A 23,716-nucleotide genomic window follows, 5' to 3' on the forward strand; every position below is an offset into this window, starting at 1 on the left:
GTCCGCTGTGGGTTTTTTCAGAAGGGCGGTGAGTTCAGCGTGTTTCCAGTCTTCCGGGAAGGTGGCGGAGTTGAAGGAGCAGTTGATGACGTCTCGGAGGTGCGGTGCTATGACGGAGTCTGCTTTGTTGAAGATGTGGTGAGGACATGGGTCTGTGGGGGATCCTGAGTGGATGGAGTTCATCAGGCGGATGGTGTCCTCAGTGGAGATTGGGTTCCAGTCGTTAAGGGTGTTCACGGGGGGAGAATGTTCAGCAAATGGTGGGGTGGGTTGGTTTCCGGGTTGGTTGTCAAAGCTGTTGTGGATGTCTGCAATCTTGTTGTGGAAGAATGAGGCTAGGGAGTCGCAGAGGGCTTGAGAGGGGGTGATGTCGTTGGAGTTGGCCGAGGGATTGGAGAATTCCTTGACGATGTTGAAAAGTTCCTTGCTGTTGTGGGCGTTGAAGTCAAGTCGATCCTTGAATGCTGTTTTCTTGGCCTTTCGGATAAGTTGGTGGTGAGTGCGGGTGGCGTTTTTGAAGGCGTCCTTGGTGCTAGTGGTTGGGTCTTTTTTCCAGGCCTTTTCCAGGGAGCGGCAGAGTTTCTTGGACTTCTTAAGATCATCGTTGAACCATGAGGCCTTCTTGCTGCCAGGTTTGCTTTGACGTTTTTTCAGTGGTGCTAAGGTGTCGGCGGTGTTGGATAACCATAGGGTGAGGTTGGCGGCGGCTTCGTTTGCGTTAGAAGAGAGGGCTGGGGTGTTTAGAAGGAGCGATGCGGAGATCTGGTCCGTGGTGATTTTGTTCCAGTTTCTTTGCAGGGTAGGTTGGAGGTGGATGGTGGGTTTTGGCTTGTTGTAGGTGAAGTGAACGCAGCTGTGGTCAGTCCAGAGGAGATCCGTAGTGTGGATGAAGGAGACATGATTGCTGGAGGTGAAGATGGGGTCGAGTGTGTGACCTGCGATGTGGGTGGGGGAAGTGACCAGTTGTTTAAGTCCGAGGTTGGCGAGGTTGTCTAAGAGGGTGGCGGTGTTGCGGTCGTTGATCTTTTCAAGGTGAAAGTTGAGGTCTCCCAGAAGGATGTAGTCTTTGGAGGGGAGCGCGTGTGGGGTGATGAAGTCCGTGATGTCTTCACTGAATTTTGCGCGGGGTCCTGGTGGTCTGTAGAGGAGGGTGCCTCTGAGTGTGGTTTTGGGGTCGATTTGGATCTGGAAGTGAAGGTGTTCGGAGTTAGCGAGGTTGGCGTCAGAGCTGGTTGAGATGCGGATTGATTTCTTATGGACGATAGCGATTTCTCCTCCTGTGTGGTCGGTGCGGTCCTTGCGTGTGATCTTATAGTCTTCAGGGATGGCAATGGTGATGTCTGGGGCGGAGGAAGCGTTCATCCATGTTTCTGTTAGGAAGGCGACGTCTGGAGAGATGGTGTCTAGTAGATTCCATAGGTCAATGGCGTGTCTGTGGACTGATCGAGTGTTGAGAAGGATGCATTGTAGGTGGTTAGGGTCGGGAATCTGTGTTGTGGTCGTAGCGGAGATGTTGTCGGTGCCGATGAATTTGCAGGAGTAGCAAGAGAAAGGTCCATGGGTGTGTCCAGGAGCGGCTTGGACGCAGTTGGGGGCGCGACCGGGGTTAAGGGCTAGGAGGGTGGCGGCATCGTAGGTAATGCGGGGGGGCTGGGAGGGACGGGGGCCAGGGGGTCTGGCGCTGGGCGCGGTACAGGCGCGGACGGGCGTAGACGGGCTTACCTTTGGCGCACCTTCGGCGTGTCCGAAGCGCGTGGACGCTGCGCGTGGGACCATCTGGCTTAAATGGTTGTGCGAGGGGGCGGAGCGTGGGAGGGTCAGCTGGGAGGCGGGATCAGAGAGGCGGGTCAGGGGAGAGGAAAACACAAAATGGAGGGCAAAAGTGAAAGCAAAAGCAGCAGCGAGGGCACAGCACAAAGATCGTCAATGGGCAGCTAAAGGCACACAATTTCACCACAATACCTCTGCCAAAGCGCCACTTAGAGATTACTTAACGTTGAAACACAGCGCAGCAATGAGGTGCACGTAATTAACACAGAGCGCCAAATGAGATTTAACAATGAGGGTTCTGAAGCGCCAATCAGTTACAAAGCGCTAATGTTCAAGATCGGATACACGCGCGGCGAAAGAAGAGGGCAGACCCCACGTTTTCAGGCAGGATGATTTTTTTATTCACGACCCTTCAAGTGACGCGTTTCGAGTACCACGTACTCTTGTTCACACAACTTGAAAACAGTCTGCCTTTCAATTTATATGCTTTTTTTCCCTTGACCCTTCCTAAGGGCCACACCTCCTGTTATGTGTCACATGACTGTTACATAGAAATAGAAATGAGTGCAAACATTAAATAAAGGGAATACAAACAACTGAAAATGTAGTGAGATCACAAATCATGATGATGTCAATTGAATAATAAACTATTTACGCATATAGTGTATAATACATTATATACAAAGATACAATTAACCAATTCATCGAAAATTCAGTCGTGGTAAAAAACCAAAATGTACATAAATCATTATGAACCTGGTCTTTTTCCCAATAGATGTTATTGCACAAATCTCTTTACAGGTCTATCAAATATCATGACTGCTTGAATGCAGAAACACCCTACGAGTTATAAAATTATCAAGTACTGGAAAAATCTATATATATATATATGTATTCCAAAACCTCTTGCAGTGGAAGAATCACTCACAGCAGGTAAGGAATTCCTTTCTTTATTGCACATCAGAGGGGAAAACATTGTCCGTCATTAACTCTGCTTGCCAACGCGTTTCAATGCTTGCGGCATCTTCTTCCTGGGCTAAGGCAAAGCTGCTTGGGAATAGTTCCATCCCGCGCTGCTTCCATCTTTAGTAGAACTTGAATGCAGGTGTGTCTGCTTCGTAGCATGTGACCACATCAGAGTGATTCCTGGGACTCGTAGTGATGAATTGTTATTTTCTTACTCGCAGTGAGTTGCGCTTTGTCTTTTAATTTCGGCAGTGTCACAGTGTTAGTGAGAATTCACTGTGACATTTCAAGCACTCTATTGTGCTCCGGTATGATGTGTCCCCTCTGCAGTGAAGGCAAACTGTTGTGCTGGCATCCGGACAAAAGTACTTTGTCTGGGCGGCCCCTTTCTCCAACGGCTCCTTCCTCTATTGCTAGGCGGTGCTTCTTCCCACGACGAAGCAGTTGTGTTAATTTTTGTATTCCAAAGGCTCTTGCAGCGGAAGAATAACTCACAGCAGGTAAGGAGTTCCTTTCTTTATTGCACATCAGAGGGGAAAACATCGTCCGCCTTTAACTCTGCTTGCCAACGCGTATCAATGCTTGCTGCATCTTCTTCCTGGGCAAAGGCAAAGCTGCTTGGGAATAGTTCAGTCCCGCGCTGCTTCCATCTTTAGTAGAACTTGAATGCAGGTGTGTCTGCTTCGTAGCATGTGACCACATCAGAGTGATTCCTGGGACTCGTAGTGATGAATTGTTATTTTCTTACTCGCAGTGAGTTGCGCTTTGTCTTTTAATTTCGGCAGTGTCACAGAGTTAGTGAGAATTCACTGTGACATTTCAAGCACTATGGTGTGCTCCGGTATGATGTGTCCCCTCTGCAGGGAAGGCAAACTGCTGTGCCGGCATCCGGACAGAAGTGCTTTGTCTGGGCGGCCCCTTTCTCCAACGGCTCCTTCCTCTATTGCTAGGTGGTGCTTCTTCCCACGACGAAGCGGTTGTGTTAATTTTTGTATTCCAAAGGCTCTTGCAGCGGAAGAATCACTCACAGCAGGTAAGGAGTTACTTTCTTTATTGCACTTCAGAGGGGAAAACATCGTCCTTCATTAACTCTGCTTGCCAACGCGTTTCAATGCTTGCTGCATCTTCTTCCTGGGCTAAGGCAAAGCTGCTTGGGAATAGTTCAGTCCCGCGCTGCTTCCATCTTTAGTAGAACTTGAATGCAGGTGTGTCTGCTTCGTAGCATGTGACCACATCAGAGTGATTCCTGGGACTCGTAGTGATGAATTGTTATTTTCTTACTCGCAGTGAGTTGCGCTTTGTCTTTTAATTTCGGCAGTGTCACAGTGTTAGTGAGAATTCACTGTGACATTTCAAGCACTCTATTGTGCTCCGGTATGATGTGTCCCCTCTGCAGTGAAGGCAAACTGCTGTGCTGGCATCCGGACAAAAGTGCTTTGTCTGGGCGGCCCCTTTCTCCAACGGCTCCTTCCTCTATTGCTAGGCGGTGCTTCTTCCCACGACGAAGCAGTTGTGTTAATTTTTGTATTCCAAAGGCTCTTGCAGCGGAAGAATAACTCACAGCAGGTAAGGAGTTCCTTTCTTTATTGCACATCAGAGGGGAAAACATCGTCCGCCTTTAACTCTGCTTGCCAACGCGTATCAATGCTTGCTGCATCTTCTTCCAGGGCTAAGGCAAAGCTGCTTGGGAATAGTTCAGTCCCGCGCTGCTTCCATCTTTAGTAAAACTTGAATGCAGGTGTGTCTGCTTCGTAGCATGTGACCACATCAGAGTGATTCCTGGGACTCGTAGTGATGAATTGTTATTTTCTTACTCGCCGTGAGTTGCGCTTTGTCTTTTAATTTCGGCAGTGTCACAGAGTTAGTGAGAATTCACTGTGACATTTCAAGCACTATGGTGTGCTCCGGTATGATGTGTCCCCTCTGCAGGGAAGGCAAACTGCTGTGCCGGCATCCGGACAGAAGTGCTTTGTCTGGGCGGCCCCTTTCTCCAACGGCTCCTTCCTCTATTGCTAGGTGGTGCTTATTCCCACGACGAAGCAGTCGTGTTAATTTTTGTATTTCAAAGGCTCTTGCAGCGGAAGAATCACTCACAGCAGGTAAGGAGTTACTTTCTTTATTGCACTTCAGAGGGGAAAACATCGTCCTTCATTAACTCTGCTTGCCAACGCGTTTCAATGCTTGCTGCATCTTCTTCCTGGGCTAAGGCAAAGCTGCTTGGGAATAGTTCAGTCCCGCGCTGCTTCCATCTTTAGTAGAACTTGAATGCAGGTGTGTCTGCTTCGTAGCATGTGACCACATCAGAGTGATTCCTGGGACTCGTAGTGATGAATTGTTATTTTCTTACTCGCAGTGAGTTGCGCTTTGTCTTTTAATTTCGGCAGTGTCACAGTGTTAGTGAGAATTCACTGTGACATTTCAAGCACTCTAGTGTGCTCCGGTATGACGTGTCCCCTCTGCAGTGAAGGCAAACTGCTGTGCCGGAATCCGGACAAAAGTGCTTTGTCTGGGCGGTCCCTTTCTCCAACGGCTCCTTCCTCTATTGCTAGGCGGTGCTTCTTCCCACGACGAAGCAGTTGTGTTAATTTTTGTATTCCAAAGGCTCTTGCAGCAGAAGAATACCTCACAGCAGGTAAGGAGTTCCTTTCTTTATTGCACATCAGAGGGGAAAACATCGTCTGCCATTAACTCTGCTTGCCAACGCGTATCAATGCTTGCTGCATCTTCTTCCTGGGCTAAGGCAAAGCTGCTTGTGAATAGTTCAGTCCGGCGCTGCTTCCATCTTTAGTAGAACTTGAATGCAGGTGTGTCTGCTTCATAGCATGTGACCGCATCAGAGTGATTCCTTGGACTCGTAGTGATGAATTGTTATTTTCTTACTCGCAGTGAGTTGCGCTTTGTCTTTTAATTTCGGCAGTGTCACAGTGTTAGTGAGAATTCACTGTGACATTTCAAGCACTACAGTGTGCTCCGGTATGACATGTGAAGGCAAACTGCTGTGCCGGCAGCCGAACTGAAGTGCTTTGTCTGGGCGGCCCCTCTCTTCAACAGCTCTTTCCTCTATTGCTAGGCGGTGCTTCTTCCCACGACGAAGCGGTTGTGTTAATTTTTGTATTCCAAAGGCTCTTGCAGCGGAAGAATCACTCACAGCACGTAAGGAATTCCTTTCTTTGTTGCACATCAGAGGGGAAAACATTGTCCGTCATTAACTCTGCTTGCCAACGCGTTTCAATGCTTGCTGCATCTTCTTCCTGGGCTAAGGCAAAGCTGCTTGTGAATAGTTCAGTCCCTTGCTGTTTTTTTTTGCAACATTGAGATATGAACTTCTGACCTGTGTCTTCAGCCAGGTACAGTATGAGGTGTTACCATGGTAACAGGCAGAGAGGGCAGAGAGGGATTGTTGAACTGTATGTGACTTTGAAAATATTGAAAGGTAGAACCAATTGAAATGTTAGTTTGATTTTGAATTTGTGTGGGAAGAAATGTGATTGGTTATGAACATGAATGGGGGTCTGAAACGAGAGGGAATCCATGCCATTATTCTGAAGCTGTAGTAACAGAAGCATTATTCAGACATTCTGCATAAGAAAATTCTGGTTTGTGACTGCCACTGTTGTAAATCTTCAAAAGTATTTTTAAAGGTGAGCCTCTCACTCTTTTTCACTGTATTTCTCCTTTTATTTTGCCTTAGTCACTATAATTGTTCCACTCCCTAACAGTCTGTCACTATCCTCATTTTTCTCTTACTGTTTTATTTTCTTTCCACTACTCTTACTTTTCTTTCCTCTGTTTCTATAAATGATTTTGTCTCACATACTACTTTCTAAGATCAGACTGTGAGTGAAGCTTGATTTTAAATGAATCTGGGTGAATATTTCTTTAGTTGATGCTTTAAAAATATGTGAATACATCTATTCTTGAAGTTTGTTAGGCTTTAGGATATGTACTGTTAGAATATCTAAGGCAGCATACCTGTCAGGCCTCTAAGTGCTCAAATAGGCTCTGTGCTGTGCAATAAAGATCCAGGGTGTGCTGTTGAAATAAAAAGGAATGTTAAGTCTTGCTTATATATATACATATGGTCTTTTTTTTGCCAGTAGAGACAGAGAGATGGTGTGAGCACACACACAGATAGGGCAAGCAGACACAGACGTGGTAGATTACATGTAAAATCCTGGGGTAAAACTTTAAAAGTGCTCATTTTACTAAAACCATTTATCACAGTCATTCCTTTAAGACAGAGAACACAGCCCATGTGTTGAATATTAGACAGATTTGTTGGCATGAGCTGAAAGCCATTTTGTATTTCTGGCAACCATTTTGTTTCCCATGTGCTCTCTCCTACCTTTCTGTTAACTGTCTTTGCAGCCCGTCTAGAGACAAAGTATGTTTAACATAGTTCACTTCACTCATGCCCAGAAGGACCTAACTAACAGAATGCACTTACTTCTCTAGTATTACTCTCAGACTATTTTGTCCAGGATCACAGAGAGTGTCTGGGTGAAAGAAAGAATTATATTTGCAAGTTTTTCTGTAATCTGTAAAGATGGTGCAGAGAGACGGTGACATGGTAAATGCAGAGACACACACAGTGGAAGCAGAGACAGACATGGTAGATTACATGTATCATCCTGGTCATGTGTCTAAGATCACACTGTGAGTGAAGCTTGATTTTAAATGAAACTGGGTGACTAATTTGATTTGTTGATGTGTTTCTAAAAATATGGGAATGCTTGTATTCTTGAAGTCAGTTAGGCTTTAGGATATGTACTGTTAGAGAATCTTAGGCAGCATGTCTGTCAGGCCTCATAGTGCCCAAATAGGCTCTATGCTGTTCAATAAAGATCCAGGGTGTGCTGTTGAAATGAAAAAGGAATATTATGTCTTGCTTATATATACATATGGTCTGTTTTTTCCAGTAGAGACAGTGAGATGGTGTGAGCATAGACACAGATAGGGCAAGCAGACACAGACATGGTAGATTACATGTAAAATCCTGGTGTAAAACTTTAAAAGTGCCCATTTTACTAAAACTATTTATCACAGTAATTTCTTTAAGACAAAGAACACAGCCCATGTGTTGAATATTAGTCCGATTTGTAGGCATGAGCTGGAAGCCATTTTGTATTTCTGGCACCCATTTTGTTTCCCATGTGCTCTCTCCTACCTTTCTGTTAACTGTCTTTGTAGCCCGTCTAGATACAAAGTATGTTTAACATACTATACTTCCTATGTGCCCAAAAAGGCCTAACTAACAGAATTCACAGGGCTCACAGCTGTTATTATTCACACAGCTCTGATAATGCACTACAGACACGGGGCTGGTGGCTGTTATTACTCACACAGCTCTGATGATGCACCTCAGCATAGGTCTGATGGCTGTTATTATTCACACAGCTCTGATGATGCACCTCAGGCATGGGGCTGATGCAGGTATTATTATCATAGCTCTCTTAATGCATCTCAAGTATGGGGCTGACGCAGTTATTATTCACACAGCTCTGATGACGCACCTCAGCATAGGTCTAACAGCTGTTATTATTCACACAGCTTTAATGATGCATATCAGGCACGGGGCATTTAGGCTTCAATGCACTTTTGTTTTTTGCAGACACCTTTTTATGATATGGGTGATTCTCTCCTTTGCTTTCTTAATAATACTCTTTGCTTTATGCAGCTCAGTGTCTGTCTGTATTATCTCCTGAAAATGCTTTTGGGAATGAGTCAATTTTCTGCATTGTAATGTTGTGGTGATATACATTGGGTATATTCTGTGTTTTAAATTCATTTAAAATCAAGCTTGACTCACAGTGTGATCTTAGACACATGTACAGGATGTTACATGTAATTTACCATGTCTGTGTCTGCTTGCACTTTCTGTGTCTGTGCTAATACCATCTCACTGTCTCTACTAGCAAAAAGAGACCATATATATATAAGCACGACATAACATTCGTTTTTCATTTCACCAGCACACCCTGGATCTGTAAAATTTGTAAATGATGTATTTTTGAACTGAGTAAGATTTTAGAACATGTAGTATTATTTATTTCTTTGTAGCATGTAACATGGTAATGAAATTAGTGCTTTTTTGTTTTTTTAGCGTTTGGTGCTCAAATCAAAGATTCTGGAGTGTGATTGAGAGTATGTTGAATCTTCAAAACCATTTATAAAGGTGAGTTGCTAATTTGTAAAGGAGATGTATTTTTGTGCAGTTGAAATTTATATGAAAAAATTTCTCTCACTGTTTCCAGCATTTCTTCTGTGTTGTTCCATTTTATCTTCTGTGTGTAACATATCTATGTCTGCTTGCACTATTTATGTGTGTGCTTATAACATTTCACCATCTCTGGAACACCATTTTTTTGTGACTGCTCCATGTGTTCCTCTACTTGCAGCCCTGCATCATCTATCCTCTGCCTGTAACAGTTTAGTCTCTGCCTGCGCTATTGCATTTTTTATCTCGATCATCTCTCTAGCTCTGCCTGTACCATCTGTCTGTTCCCTTTCATGTGCTTTTGCAGAGGCCTGTTATGATATGGCTGCTGGTGTGTGTTACACGGTGCTACCAAGTTAAATCTTTTGCCTGTCTGTCTGTAGTTTCCCACCCTCTGCTTGTATTATTTTCTCTCTGTCTTCTCTTTCTCCGCCTCTGTGTGCTCAATTTAGCATTTGCATGTAATATTTCAGTGTCTGTTTCTAGCATTTCTTCTTTGTAGTACCATTTTATCCTCTGCGTGCACCATATCTGTTTCTGCTTGCACTATCTGTGTCTGTGCTCATACCATCTCACTGTGTCTCTGCACCATCTTTTTGGTGACTGCTCCATCTCTTCCTCTACTTGCAGCACTGTACAATGTATCCTTTTTCTGTAACAGTTTAGTCTCTGCCTGTGTTATTTCATTATTTATCTGCATCATCTCTGTATCTGTGTGTATACCATCTGTCTACAGCATTTCATATGTATTTGCACAGGTCTATTATGATAAGGTTGCTGGTGTGTATTAGACAGTGCTACCATGTTAAAACTTTTCTCTCTCTATCTGTAGTCTCATATCCAGTGCTTTTACTATTTCCACTCTGTTTCTACTATCTCTCCCTCTGTGGGCTGAATCTCGTAAACCATGGAGTGTGTCATGATTTAGGAGAGATAGTTGCACAAAGTTCAATGCAGTTTGTATCTCAAGTTTTTAATTTTTCAATTGTATTCATGCTGTGCAATTTAGATTCCGTGGGTCCTGTTGAAATGCAAAAGCAACTGTCTCTGTAGCAAGTAGCAATCATTTCAGTAAATTTTCATTTGTACAATCTGAGTCTCATCTTCATTTTCTACACTATTTGAACACTTATTCATTGTGCTAAACCTATATGGCTGAGATACCCGCCACCCCCTCTCAACACAATCCCCAAGGATGGGAAACCGGAAACAGTTCTGAACTTTTGGAAGACGGGAGGGAGTGACCCTCCCGGCCGTATTTATTAAAATATGAAACAAAATTAAAACATTAAAATAACAGTTTCATATTATGTACAATTTCATTACCACATTGCGATGTTTGGCTAACCTTAACATATTCTCTAATACAAAGGTTCTCCTAGCCGAACTAACATCCTACAAAACATCTAACTTGAAATTTTGAAATTGTACATCCTAACGTTTAAGGGCCAACGGCAAGGTCGTAACCGGTGTCAAGATCCCTAACCAGAAATATCCCCCTCACTTGTGAGGGGCGACCGCACAGAGGTGTACCTCGAGTGCAACTACCAATTTCCCTTGACTTGACGGGGGCCCCAATAAACTCGACGCCACTTAAAGGTCGTCCGAGGACTCGTGTGAGGAATCTAGAAGGTAGCGTAGACCCCCTCCCAAACCCCACACAACTTACCACATCTGCCGTCGCAGATGTCCTGGCCCTGGGAAATTCTCCAGGAGGGGGCTGTAGCCCCTCCTACCCAGGAAGGGGCCTTGACCGCCTTTCCTTTCCTTTCGGCGGCCCATCCTTAGAAGGGACCGCCTTCCCCGTTGAGGGGCCAATGGCCACCTCCCTCGAGCGCTCCCATCCGTAATGGGTGACGCCCACTCATAGGGATCTTCCAATTAGTGCTCACCGATCATGACCTTACCGCCCGACCAAAATAAATACGACAGTTCTAAACTAAATGACTAAATTACTTAAAAGACAGTTAAAAGCAACAACTTTATTAAAAACATGCTACTGATCAACACTAGAGCAGGATTACTTTATTTGCAAAACATACCACAAATTGACCATTTCTTTATTGCATATTCAAAGTTATCACGATAATAATCCGGACCTGCAAACAAAAGAGTTACCACATCAAACTTTATTCAAAACCACTTGCTGTCCTCAGGGGCTGGTGGGTGGGTCGAAATTGGCTCTTCGTTCCGTCTCGAGCTCACGTGCAGCGAGGTGGTGCAGCTTCAGAGCACAGGAACAAGAGGATGCTTCCTTGGCTTGTTGCTCCTTTTATCCGTCTTCAGGGCGGGCGTAAACCCGCCCCGGCCTGCCCCGTGGGCGTGGCCCGGCCGCGTCAGTGTCTAGGCCAGCCCACTCCAGGGCGGGAAAAGGCGCGCCCCGGCTACGCCGCTTCGGGCATACCAGCCGAGACTCGCCTCCCGCCCAAGATGGCTTCCCGAGGGGATCGTGGTACTCCGCCATACGTTCGGGGGGACCGAATGGTCGCCCCTTTCCATATGGCTGAGATACCCGCCACCCCCTCTCAACACAATCCCCAAGGATGGGAAACCGGAAACAGTTCTGAACTTTTGGAAGACGGGAGGGAGTGACCCTCCCGGCCGTATTTATTAAAATATGAAACAAAATTAAAACATTAAAATAACAGTTTCATATTATGTACAATTTCATTACCACATTGCGATGTTTGGCTAACCTTAACATATTCTCTAATACAAAGGTTCTCCTAGCCGAACTAACATCCTACAAAACATCTAACTTGAAATTTTGAAATTGTACATCCTAACGTTTAAGGGCCACGGCAAGGTCGTAACCGGTGTCAAGATCCCTAACCAGAAATATCCCCCTCACTTGTGAGGGGCGACCGCACAGAGGTGTACCTCGAGTGCAACTACCAATTTCCCTTGACTTGACGGGGGCCCCAATAAACTCGACGCCACTTAAAGGTCGTCCGAGGACTCGTGTGAGGAATCTAGAAGGTAGCGTAGACCCCCCCCAAACCCCACACAACTTACCACATCTGCCGTCGCAGATGTCCTGGCCCCGGGAAATTCTCCAGGAGGGGGCTGTAGCCCCTCCTACCCAGGAAGGGGCCTTGACCGCCTTTCCTTTCCTTTCGGCGGCCCATCCTTAGAAGGGACCGCCTTCCCCGTTGAGGGGCCAATGGCCACCTCCCTCGAGCGCTCCCATCCGTAATGGGTGACGCCCACTCATAGGGATCTTCCAATTAGTGCTCACCGATCATGACCTTACCGCCACAGGCCGGATAGTTGACCGGCTATCCGGACCCCCCACAACACTCCTACCTAAAGGTCAAGTCTTTAGCCAAGCTATACAGTCTCCTATGAGTAACTCGTTCCCCACCCGGGACAAATGAACACCATCCCCCAAATACATACTGTCACCAGTAATACAACCATGCGAAATAGAATGCAGTGTATTGGAACGGAACAATCTACTCACTTTGTTATTAATTTTTCTTACTGAATGATTCAGAGCAGAAACAGAAATAGCCCCCCGCCATACTTTTCGTGGGATCATATGTGACCATGCAATCGTGCACCCTGGAACTCTCCTCGCCAACCAACTTACAGTGGAAAGCATCGCCTCAAGAAGAAGTCGTCTACCAGTGGTGACCAAATCATTGCCCCCAAGATGTACTATGACTATAGACGGCGGTGACCTCGTCCGCCCTAGCAAACCCTCAAAAAATGATTGAAACTGGTCAATACAGAGTCCGCCCTTTCCGTAGAAGGACACACTGTACCCGTATTCCCCAGCCACGTGAATCATGTCACCTGCTTTGAATACGTCCGCGGCACGCCTCACGTATGAGTGGCCCACGACCCACACCTCCTTTTTCACAGCCGGTGAAGTCTGACCGCTGGCCCGGTGTTGGGTCGACTGCATAGTCCGCCCCGCCTCGTAGGCTTGCGCAACTGAAACCAAACAAAAACAAGAAGCGTGAGTACATCATTACAGCTTCACAACATGTGCAACCGCACATACCTCTTATAACAATTGGAGGACCAACGCCCCACACGTTTAACTTGTTCAACATTCAGACCCCTGGCTGTAGCCTCTGTAGCAGCCCCTATCCGAAAGGAATGGGTCCCAAACTCGCCCGGGTTCAAGCCCGCAGCAGTAATCGACATCGCAAGCACCCGCTGAAACTGAAACCTCGTCAGTGGGGTGGCGTCAGCGTGTCTCAACAAGGTCCCCCCCCATGATGCCACCCTTTGTGCTAACTATTCCTCTACACAACCGGGGATCCTTTGTATGATTATGCAATCACCCATCGCACCCTGATCGGTCTTGGACCTGACGAACGAGACAGTCATTGTCTCCCCTCTGATCTGAACGTGCTCTTGGCACAGTCCCCCCATCACGTCCTGCTTGTTCCTCGCCACTAGTTCGCTTACCCGCATAGCCCCATGGAATGCCAGCGTAAAAGCGGCTCGGAATAACACTGTTTCATACTGGGATGAACATGTTGCAGGGAGTCTAGATAATAACAGGGCCAACCTATCCAAACCTATCGGGCGCCTTTCATCTACTCTGCGACCCTCAAGGCGTTGCCACCCACGTAGCGCTTTTTGCACAACGAAAGACGCTGTTGGGTCCTGGATCCCATGAGCCCTAGCCCAAAGGAAATGGCGGCCCGATGCCTCTGGGCCGTAGCCACTGATTTGCCTGCCTGACGTAAAGACAGCAGAATTTCACTACCAACTCCTCCTGGCCCCAAAGCTCCCCTCTAGCCGCCCCCAAAAAGGCCCAATAGGAACGGAACGCCCCTTCATATGCCTTCCTCGTCCTGGGTGCTAAACTCTCTCCCACGAGGTTCTGTAGTTCGGGGCACCGAGAGACCAGAGAGCTTCGGGAAAGGGTGCTGCCACCGGGTCCGCTGTGGGCAGAAAACCCCAGAAGGCCTGCATACGAAATCGAGAAAGCGCATCAGCCGCCTGGTTCATCACCCCCGGGACATGTCTTGCCTTAAATAGTACATTCAATTGCATACACAATAACACAATTTCCTTGAGCAATCTCAGAATCCATTTGCATCGTGCTGCCTGGCTATTGATACACTCAACAACGGTCATGTTATCAGACCAGAATACCACAGAGTGATCTCTGAACCCCTCGGGCCAAGTTCTCAGGGCCACCAGAATGGGAAAAAGTTCTAGGAAAGCAATGTTACTTGTCAGACCACTATCATGCCACCATGACGGCCATTTTTGTGCCGACCACTGAGTGCCGAATATGGCACCAAAACCAATGCTCCCTGCCAAATCTGTCCACAGCCCCAGCTCCTCAGAGGACACGGCCGGTTTGTTCCAGACAATTCGACCATTGAAATCCGCCAGAAATGCCAACCAAATGCGCATGTCCTGGCGAACCTCTGCCGAGAGCCTTGTGCGATGATGACCCTCCTTCAGGCCGACCATGGCTTGAGCGATCGAGCGAGAAAAGGGGCGGGCCATCGGTATAACTCTTAGGGCAAAATTCAACTGTCCCACCAATTGCTGTAATTGATGTAGCTTAACCTTAGACTCACTTATACACATTTGCAGGGATGCCCTGAATCTTAACACTTTGTCACCTGGTAAACGAAAACAACCTTCTTCGGAATCAAGCTCGATCCCCAGAAACTCGAGGCAAGTCGAGGGACCCACAGTCTTACCTGGTGCCAATGGCACGCCAAACTGATTCATCAAGACACAAAATGCAGTCAAAGCCTGTCCACATTCCGGATCCCCGGCTGCCCCCAGAAACAAAAAGTCATCGAGATAATGCATAACATGTTGAAACCCCGTCTTCTTTGTGAAGACCCATTGCAGGAAGCAACTGAACTTTTCGAAATATGCACACGATATAGAGCACCCCATCGGCATACACCTATCCATGTAATAGTGACCCTGAAACATGAAACCAAGGAGACGCTGATCGTCTGGATGTACTGGGAGCAACCGGAACGCTGACTCGATATCAGATTTTGCCATCAGCGCACTGGGCCCCAGGCGATTCAATATGGCTACGGCCTCATCGAAGGATGCGTACCGCACCGAACACACTTCCGGGTCTATCGCATCGTTTACGGAAAGACCACGTGGGGCTGATAAATTATGTATCAGCCGAAACTCACCCGGGTCCTTCTTGGGGACCACCCCTAAAGGGGAACAAACAAAGTTAGCAACTGGTGGCACATTAAATGGACCGGCGACTCGACCCCGAGCCACCTCCTTCCCGATCTTTTCCTGTACCACGGTCGTATGCTGTAAGACCGATATCTGGTTTTTACATTTTGCTATACCCTGAAACTCCCCCACTGGGATGCGGAAACCATATGAAAATCCGTTCCGTAACACCCCAGCGGAAGCGTGATCCGGGAATTCGCTGAGCCAGGGAATCATTGCCATGGTATCAATCGGAGTAGGTAAAGGCGCCCCTCGGACTATGTCAGACCTGTTTGGCGCCTCCTCTACCCCCGTTATCACCCGTTTTGGCTCTGCACATGGACTCAGGATGGGATGATTGCCCACACCCCCCACATTCGTGCCTAAATTTGCATGACCCCTGGGGCCTAGTACATTTCCCCCTGTTAAAGTTCCAACAAACCCCCCTTTTTCCTGTGTTACCGATTGGCCTCGAGTGATTGTCGTTACTCGTACCTGATCAAAAGGGCGTCCCCGCATATTGGCGGGAGGATTCACCAACGTTACTCCCTACCAATGGCACCTTCAACATACCAGAGTCCTCCATTTTGGACCAGGACACAGAATCATAACAATCCCAAGTTAAGTTTTTATCATGCTCTTTCGCTTTTCTGAAAATATTATCGTAACAAAACCAATGATTGCCCTCGTGAGATACTGAATACCCCATGATCCGTGACTGATAAATCGGCAATTCGGGCAGCAACTCGGGCCTATGTTCACCCAAGATGGATGTAAAAACCCCCCATGCTTTGCCCCAATTACCAATGTTTTCATTTACCTTAAAGGCGGCCATCTTTGCGCGCCAAACACTCGGATGCATGAGCTCCTTCTGGCTCTTAACATGCTCCATCTCATAATGATCGGTAAGCAACGAGAAGATGTTTATATACTCCCCTGCCCATATCTTCTCTTTGATAGCCAGAGGGACATGTTGACCCAACTTTTCCCTTCGAGAGGGTGCCGACTCATCCCTCGCAATCGGCAATGGCCGCTTACCTGAACCGGAAGCTGTATCTGCGACTGGACCTGACCCAGGTGGATTCTCTCCTGCCGCAGCCGGCGATGGTGCCTTCGTTGCTTCCCTTGTTTCCCGCAGCTGCTTCATCAACACCTGCGCGTCGTCAGCCGTGGCGCCCTTGCTACCTTTACCCAACCACGCTGCTAATTGTGCTGCCAGCTCGGGCGGCATATCCTCCCCGGACACGGGGGTGACCACCACGGGAATCGGATTCCCTTCCTCCGGCACAGGAGTGGGTGCTTCGAGTGGGGTACAGGGCACTGGGACGTCTCCCCCAGCTGCTCCCCTTCTGGGCCTCTTGCCTTTTCCTCCTGGAGCTGCTCCTGCCAGAGGACATTTCGGCCCCCCTTCCTCGTCTTTCTCCGCCATTCGCTTCTTTAGGTCGGTCACCTCCTTCATGAGAACACGCAGCATCTGGCCGGTAGTCATTCGCTTTCCCGCCTTCTTAGGCATTCTCCGACAGAGTATCTGCAAAACAAACAAGAAAGATTACAACGCTCAAAATTGGCTCTTCGTTCCGTCTCGAGCTCACGTGCAGCGAGGTGGTGCAGCTTCAGAGCACAGGAACAAGAGGATGCTTCCTTGGCTTGTTGCTCCTTTTATCCGTCTTCAGGGCGGGCGTAAACCCGCCCCGGCCTGCCCCGTGGGCGTGGCCCGGCCGCGTCAGTGTCTAGGCCAGCCCACTCCAGGGCGGGAAAAGGCGCGCCCCGGCTACGCCGCTTCGGGCATACCAGCCGAGACTCGCCTCCCGCCCAAGATGGCTTCCCGGGGAGATCGTGGTACTCCGCCATACGTTCGGGGGGACCGAATGGTCGCCCCTTTCCAGAAGTTCCATCCCTAGAAAGAAATTATAAACTCTTTCAACAGTACTACAGTCCTGTAAATCTTGAAACAACACTCACAGTAAGACCCCTTTGACTGTAGAAATTATTTTACTAAATTGCAAAGGAAAGTTTTATGTGTCTAAGATCACAGTGTGAGTCTGTTTTTATTCAAGAGCAAGGTGGCAGATTAATTTACGTTAGTGTGTTTAAAAGTATGGGAATATATGTACTTTTAAAATTGATAAAGGTGTTTTTTTATTATCTATTAATGACAATGATATAATTAAGTGTTTATATTTTTTTTACAAGGATCAGCAACATTATCATATTGTTGCAATGGAAAAGCATCGGGAGAACGTTGATTTGACTTTTGAAATCTCATATGAATTAATAGAGGATGTAATAGGTGGACCTTTTACAGAAGACATTCATAATGAAAATGAAGATTTCTGTGATGAGAGTTTGGACAGTATTTTTGTAGAAGCAGTAGAAGATTTGGAATTTGAAGAAGGACATTTTTTAGTTCATGAAAATGAAATACCGGACGAACTCATGTTGGAAGTTTTGTTGCAATATGAAATGTCTAATGAATACATTCATATTTTATAATTAAAAATTATTGGAGTGAGTCTTTTGTAGTATTATAATAATTTGGATAGTTGATGTGTTTAATAAAAATGAGTATAGATGATCTGATGAAGTGTGTTTGAGTTTAAGGTCAGAAATTATAATCCCACTATAACCCCCTACACTGCCTGAAAACCACTGTACTGTTGTTAACCCTGAAATATTATTCTCAACAAATAATTCTATCATCTTGAAATATCAATGCACTGCCATAAAGTCAAAAACAGCATTCACTACAAGATTTCCTACTCTGTTCAGAGACTGTTGCTATGCCTTAATTTTACGTATAAAGTGAACCAGTGTTTACATTATTTAGTGGTTATAATTTCTATGTACTATGTTACTAGTGGTCTATAACATTTTTCTTTCTTTCTTCACAGCAGATTGTAATTGTCTGCAGATAGAAATATCAACATGCCGAACAAGAATGAAAAAAGGAAAAAATATAAACAGACTTACTTTTCGAAGAAAAAACATTAAGAAGATTTACGTAATCATCAAAGTAAGGACAAAAAGAAGAGTGCTCCTGGTAAGACAACCAAGGATTTCATAAAGAAATTAACTCAAAGGAAAAAAAGTTTAGAAAATGTGGAAAATGAAAAACACTTGTCAGTATCTACAAGGAGAAATCAGAGAAAAAAGACAAATGTTTCCCAACTAAATGATGAACAAATTCTCTATAGTAAGAGATGTAGTAATCAGTTTGTGCAAATCAGGAAGGGCATGTTTTATAACAGAGTTGTTACGAAATTATTAAACATTTTTATAGCTTTTTATAAGAAAAAAATGTATATTGAGAGTATTGTTGAATGCGCATTTGACACAAAAAAGAAGTTGTTTGTTTTAGTAATTGATAGAATAAATACACTCAATAAGGCAATAAATGTCTTAAAAGCTAAGAGTAAATGGAAAAGTATAATAAATAGAAGTAATTTTTGTAAAGTTTTTTTCTGGAAAATGGAAGCATAGTTCAAGTTGTGAGCCATTTTTTAATGAAGAGAGTTACTTTCAGGATAATGATTTTGTGCATGCAGTTGACACCAGTGGTTGAGCATATGAGGTGAAGGATGGTTGTCCTATTGAAAAAGAGAAAATTGTGCTTAGAAATACAGAAGAGGTGATAGCTGATGAAGTTTTAGGGAGACGTCTGAAGGCTCAAGTGTACACTTGGAATTGTAGTAGTATTTGCAGTGTCCGACAGGATTCAATTGATTTTTTTCACAATTTCTTACGTAAGTATGCTAATAAAAGTCTAAAACAAAAGATTACATTGTTGCAAGAATTAGACCCTTGCAGAGTTAGAGAAAAAAACAGGTCTGCAAAGGCATTCTCTGGCTTGTCTTTCTAAAAAAGTATGCCAGAGTGTTTTTCACCATTTCAGGATGTTAGCAGTGCATCATACCGAAGTAAGGAAATTAGTGAGAAGGTTGTATTATGCAAAAACTCCAGCACTTAAGCTCAAACAGTTAAATATTGCTCTTTTGCATGGATCTGAATTAGATGTTAAGAACATCTGTGAAGGAATTGAGGTTAGTTACTTTGGTCCAGAAAAAAACAGTGCAGAAACTGATACAGTAATAGAAGGAAATATGGTAGAAAATGTACAGAATTTTAATACAGAAAATGTTGATCAAGAAATAACAAAGTTTAAGGTTATTTCAGGTGAAAAGCCAAACTTTTCTTGTGTGTGTTGTTGACGCACTCATTACAAAAATCAAACCAGGTTTGTTGATTTATATTTGAAAAGTGAAGAGGGAAATAATAGTGAATGGAAAGATTGTGCAACTTTTTTGTTGGTAGAAAATTGTTTTGATTTGGGTTTTGATCAATGTGTTTGTAAATATTGTTATAATAAATTAAATGAAAATAGAATGCCTGCTAGAGCTGTACATAATAATCTTGAGTTGGTAAATATTCCATCTGAACTGATGGATTTAAATACCTATGAGACTATTCTGATTCAATGTGTGCATCCATTTCAGGCTATTGTTCGTATGGAGCCTAAGACAGGGAAATTTAATACTTCAGATTTACAGAGAGGATTAAAGCGAAGAGTTGTATATTTGCCTCTTGATTTAAAGAAAAACATTGAGAGAATTTGTGTTAAAAATGTGGAAGAGGAACCTTTAGTTATTCTAGTTAATGGCGTGCCTACAAAGAGTAGGGAAATCTGGCAAGATTTAGTGGATGTTAGAAAAGTCAAAAAGGCAACATTGTAGTTGGTCAAAAAACAATCTATACTATAAAAATGTATATGTAGGAGAAGAGGAAACAACTGTAGAAGAGGATAACGATTTGTCAGCTGGACAAATTGAAAAAGTGGATATGTCCAGATGTGAAGAAATTTATGAACATTATAGTGTTCATCCACTGCATTCCAAAGACGCAATGGGGAATGCTATTGAATTGTTTCAGATGAAAAGGGCAAAAGGAAGTCTTATTAGTGTATGGGAAGAAAGCTTGGAAGCTCGTTGCTTTCCTCAGTTATTTCCAACAGGTCAAGGTGCTCGATATGATGACCGACCTATGCAGATTCCTGCATCTGAATACCGGACATCAAGATTATATGCAGAAGATCCGAGGTTTCGTCAATGTATTCCATATTTGTTTCATCTTCTGTTTGAGAGTGACTTGTCTGGACTTTCCTATGCAGTGAACCATATACTAAAAAGTGGAGTACATCTGCAAAATGTTTCGGCAAAGGACTTTATGGATAAAGTCCAACAGAAAAACAGTGTTTTAGAATCTCAGCTAATTAATCTTATGGCATGTCAGCCTGGTACTAGCGAGTATTGGTACCATCGTCATGGGGATTTGAAACTTAGGAACTCCCACATGGTTTCTTACTCTAAGCTGTGCTGAGTATGCTTGGGAAGATTTACTTGAATTTCTTCGAGAGGCAAATGCAAACATACAAAATATAGAATACAAGACACCTGGAGAACTATGCTCTTTGGATCCAGTTAATGTATGCAGGTATTTTAATCATAGATTTGTCGCTATGATGTCTTTTATTACAAACAAAAAAAATCCTCCTCTAGGCGAGGTTCTGGATTTCTTCTGGAGAAAAGAGTATCAAGCGAGAGGTGCTCCTCATATTCATATGTTATTATGGATCAAAGATGCTCCCAAATTTGGAACAGACTCAGATGATACTGTAATGTCTTTCATTGAAGAATATGCAACATGTGATATACTCAAAAGTACAAAAGATAAAGACTTAAGAGGAAAACTCTTATGATTTCAGAGCCATCGTTGTGGCAAATATTGTCGTTGTAAGTTCAAATCAAAGGATAAATTCTATACAAAATGTCGTTTTGGATTTCCACGACCAGTAATTTCAAAAGGAAAAGTGAACAATTTTATGTAATCTTTGCGACATACTGTCACAAGAAGATCTCCAAAAAATACCTACAATTTAAGAAGAAGTGAAAAATAATAATGCATAAATGACTATAACCCAGTCATTTTATCCATGTGGAATGCTAATATGGATATTCAATATGTTGCAGACAACTCTATTGCTGTGGCTCGATATGTAACGTCTTACATCACCAAATCTGAAAAGACGGAACTAAAGGAAATGTGGGAAGAAATTTCTCATGAAAAGAGCCTAAGTAAAAAATTGTATAGCTACAGTTTGAATATGTTGTCTCATCGAGAAATTAGAGCATATGAGTTCTGATCGATTATCATCTGCAAGTCTATGTGCGAAATCAAGAACAATCATTTGGGTGAGTTTAAGTCTTGTAAAAACACAAAACCGAGTTTTGAAACCTGTTCAAGAAATTGAATATTTAGCAGAGAAAGAACCAAGAAGTACAGACATTCTGAAGACAAACATGTTGGATACATACTATCCAAATGGAAGTAATCAGCTTGAAAACGTTTGACTGTATGAAATACTGCAAAGCTACATTTTTAAAAGAAATATTACAGAAGATATCGATAAAGGTGTATATGCTTTGATTGGATCTGAAGGATGTCTAGTGAAACAAAGAAAAGGACATTTGATTAATCACCGAAAACTTTTTACTATTTAGCTCTTTTGCAACTCTTTAAGCCATGTCGTACAGAAGAGGAACTACTTGGAGATTTTGACAGTTATGAAGATTCATTTAATGCAACTAAAAATATTATGGAATGTCCTATTTTTGCTACTTATTTGAAAATGTTAAATAATGAAATACAGCAAGAAGCTACAATTGAAGCAGAGATTGCTAGAGACAGTTCTCAAGACAGTCAAACTTCTGCTTCATTGAGTCAAGATCCACTAGGACAACCAATTATCCAAAATGAAGCAGCCACTGCCATTGATGAGGGGGAAAGAGCAATGGAACAAGCTCAAGAGGATGTAATAAACTTAGAAGAATTTGAAAAACAACTAAATCTTGAGCAAAAACAAATATATGATGAAGTGACAGAGCAGATTGAGCATGGCTTATGTCATGAGAAAAAAGAATGCTCATGTATGTCATTCCAACCTGTCCGACTATACGTGAGTGGAGAAGCCGGAACTGGTAAACGTTTTCTAATTAAAGGAATAGCAACATATCTACAGGAAAGAACTGAGTCATCACTCTCCTGTGTTGTCACTTCTCCAACTGGGTTGGCAGCACACAATAATAAAGGGATTACTTTACATCGTTAATTGATGCTGCCAGTTGAACATGAAAATAAATTAGAATACCACAAGCTATCTGGACAAGCTTGTTGTGAAGTTTCTAAAGTCCTTAAAAAAATAAACTTCTCATTATTGATGAGGTCAGCATGGTATCAAATGTAATGCTTGCCTTTGTGCATTTAAAAATGCAACAGATTCTTAAAACAGACTATGATGTGTTATTTGGAGGCAAACATGTCATCGTTTTTGGAGATCTACTGCAGATAACTCCTGTGAAAGGCCAACCTGTGTTTAAAACTGTTACACATGAAGACACCAGAAAGTGCTTGGGAAGTATTGGAAATGTTAATATATGGTCGCATTTCAAATATACAGAACTCATTCATAGTATGCGACAGGCAAAGGATGTTGATTATGGAAATATTCTTCAAGATATAAGAATTGGAAAACTGACTGCAAATTTGTTTCCAAATGAAAATGTTGTAGCAGAGAATGTATATAGTAAAGTTGCAGAAGATAAGTCAATTATATGCTTGATGCCAACTCTACAAGAATGTTCAATCTTCAAAGAAAAAATGTTAGAAAAACAAGAAATTAAGAAACTGGAAGCTAAAGATAGAATAGAGCATGAAGGAAGTACTATTATTTTTTCAGAAAGGTTGAAGTTAAAATTGAATTCTTTAGAGAAATCAATATCTAAAACTGCTAGTTTAGAAAAGAATCTATATGTATGTTTAAATTGTCGGATTATTTTACGAAGAAATTTACATGTGGAAAGAGGTTTGGTGAATGGAGCAATGGGTAATGTTGTTGGGTTTCTGAATTACCCAAATAGAGATGAGATTGAATTTTTGAAAATCAAATTTGATAAAATACAAGAAGTACAACAATTGAGTTGTTGTTCAGCTCGATTTTTGCTTGTAAAAGATTTATATGTCCGATGAAAACAGTTTCCTATTTGTTTGGCATATGCGTGACTATTCATAAATCTCAAGGTTTAAGTGTAGATTGTGCTTTGGTTAATATTGGAAGTACTGTGTTCAAAGAGGGTATGGCCTATGTTGCTTTTTCTCGAGTCAGATCTTTATCTGGATTATTCTTGATTGATTTTGATGAGACAAGGATTAGTGCAGATCTAAATTGTGTGAAGGAGTACAACAGGTTAAGAAAAGAATATGCTCCAAGTTTACCTCAATATCCTTAAATTGAATAACGTGTGGTAGGTCGAAAAAGAAGATATGAGAAAATATGAAGTGAAGTGGCAAAAAAAAACAACTAAATGAACCTGTGAATGGAAGCAAAAAGAAAAAAGATACTACTGAAGAGGTAGTTGGATTTCAGTTTAAAAACAGTTCTGGTGTCAACTGCTATGCAAATGTAGTGGTTAATGTTGTTTTTTTTCTTGAAACTTTACAGCAACAGATTTTTTAAAATCGAGACCAAACATTTTATTG

This window comes from Lissotriton vulgaris, chromosome 11, assembly GCF_964263255.1.
Source record: "Lissotriton vulgaris chromosome 11, aLisVul1.2, whole genome shotgun sequence".
NCBI classification, from domain to species: Eukaryota; Metazoa; Chordata; class Amphibia; order Caudata; family Salamandridae; genus Lissotriton; species Lissotriton vulgaris.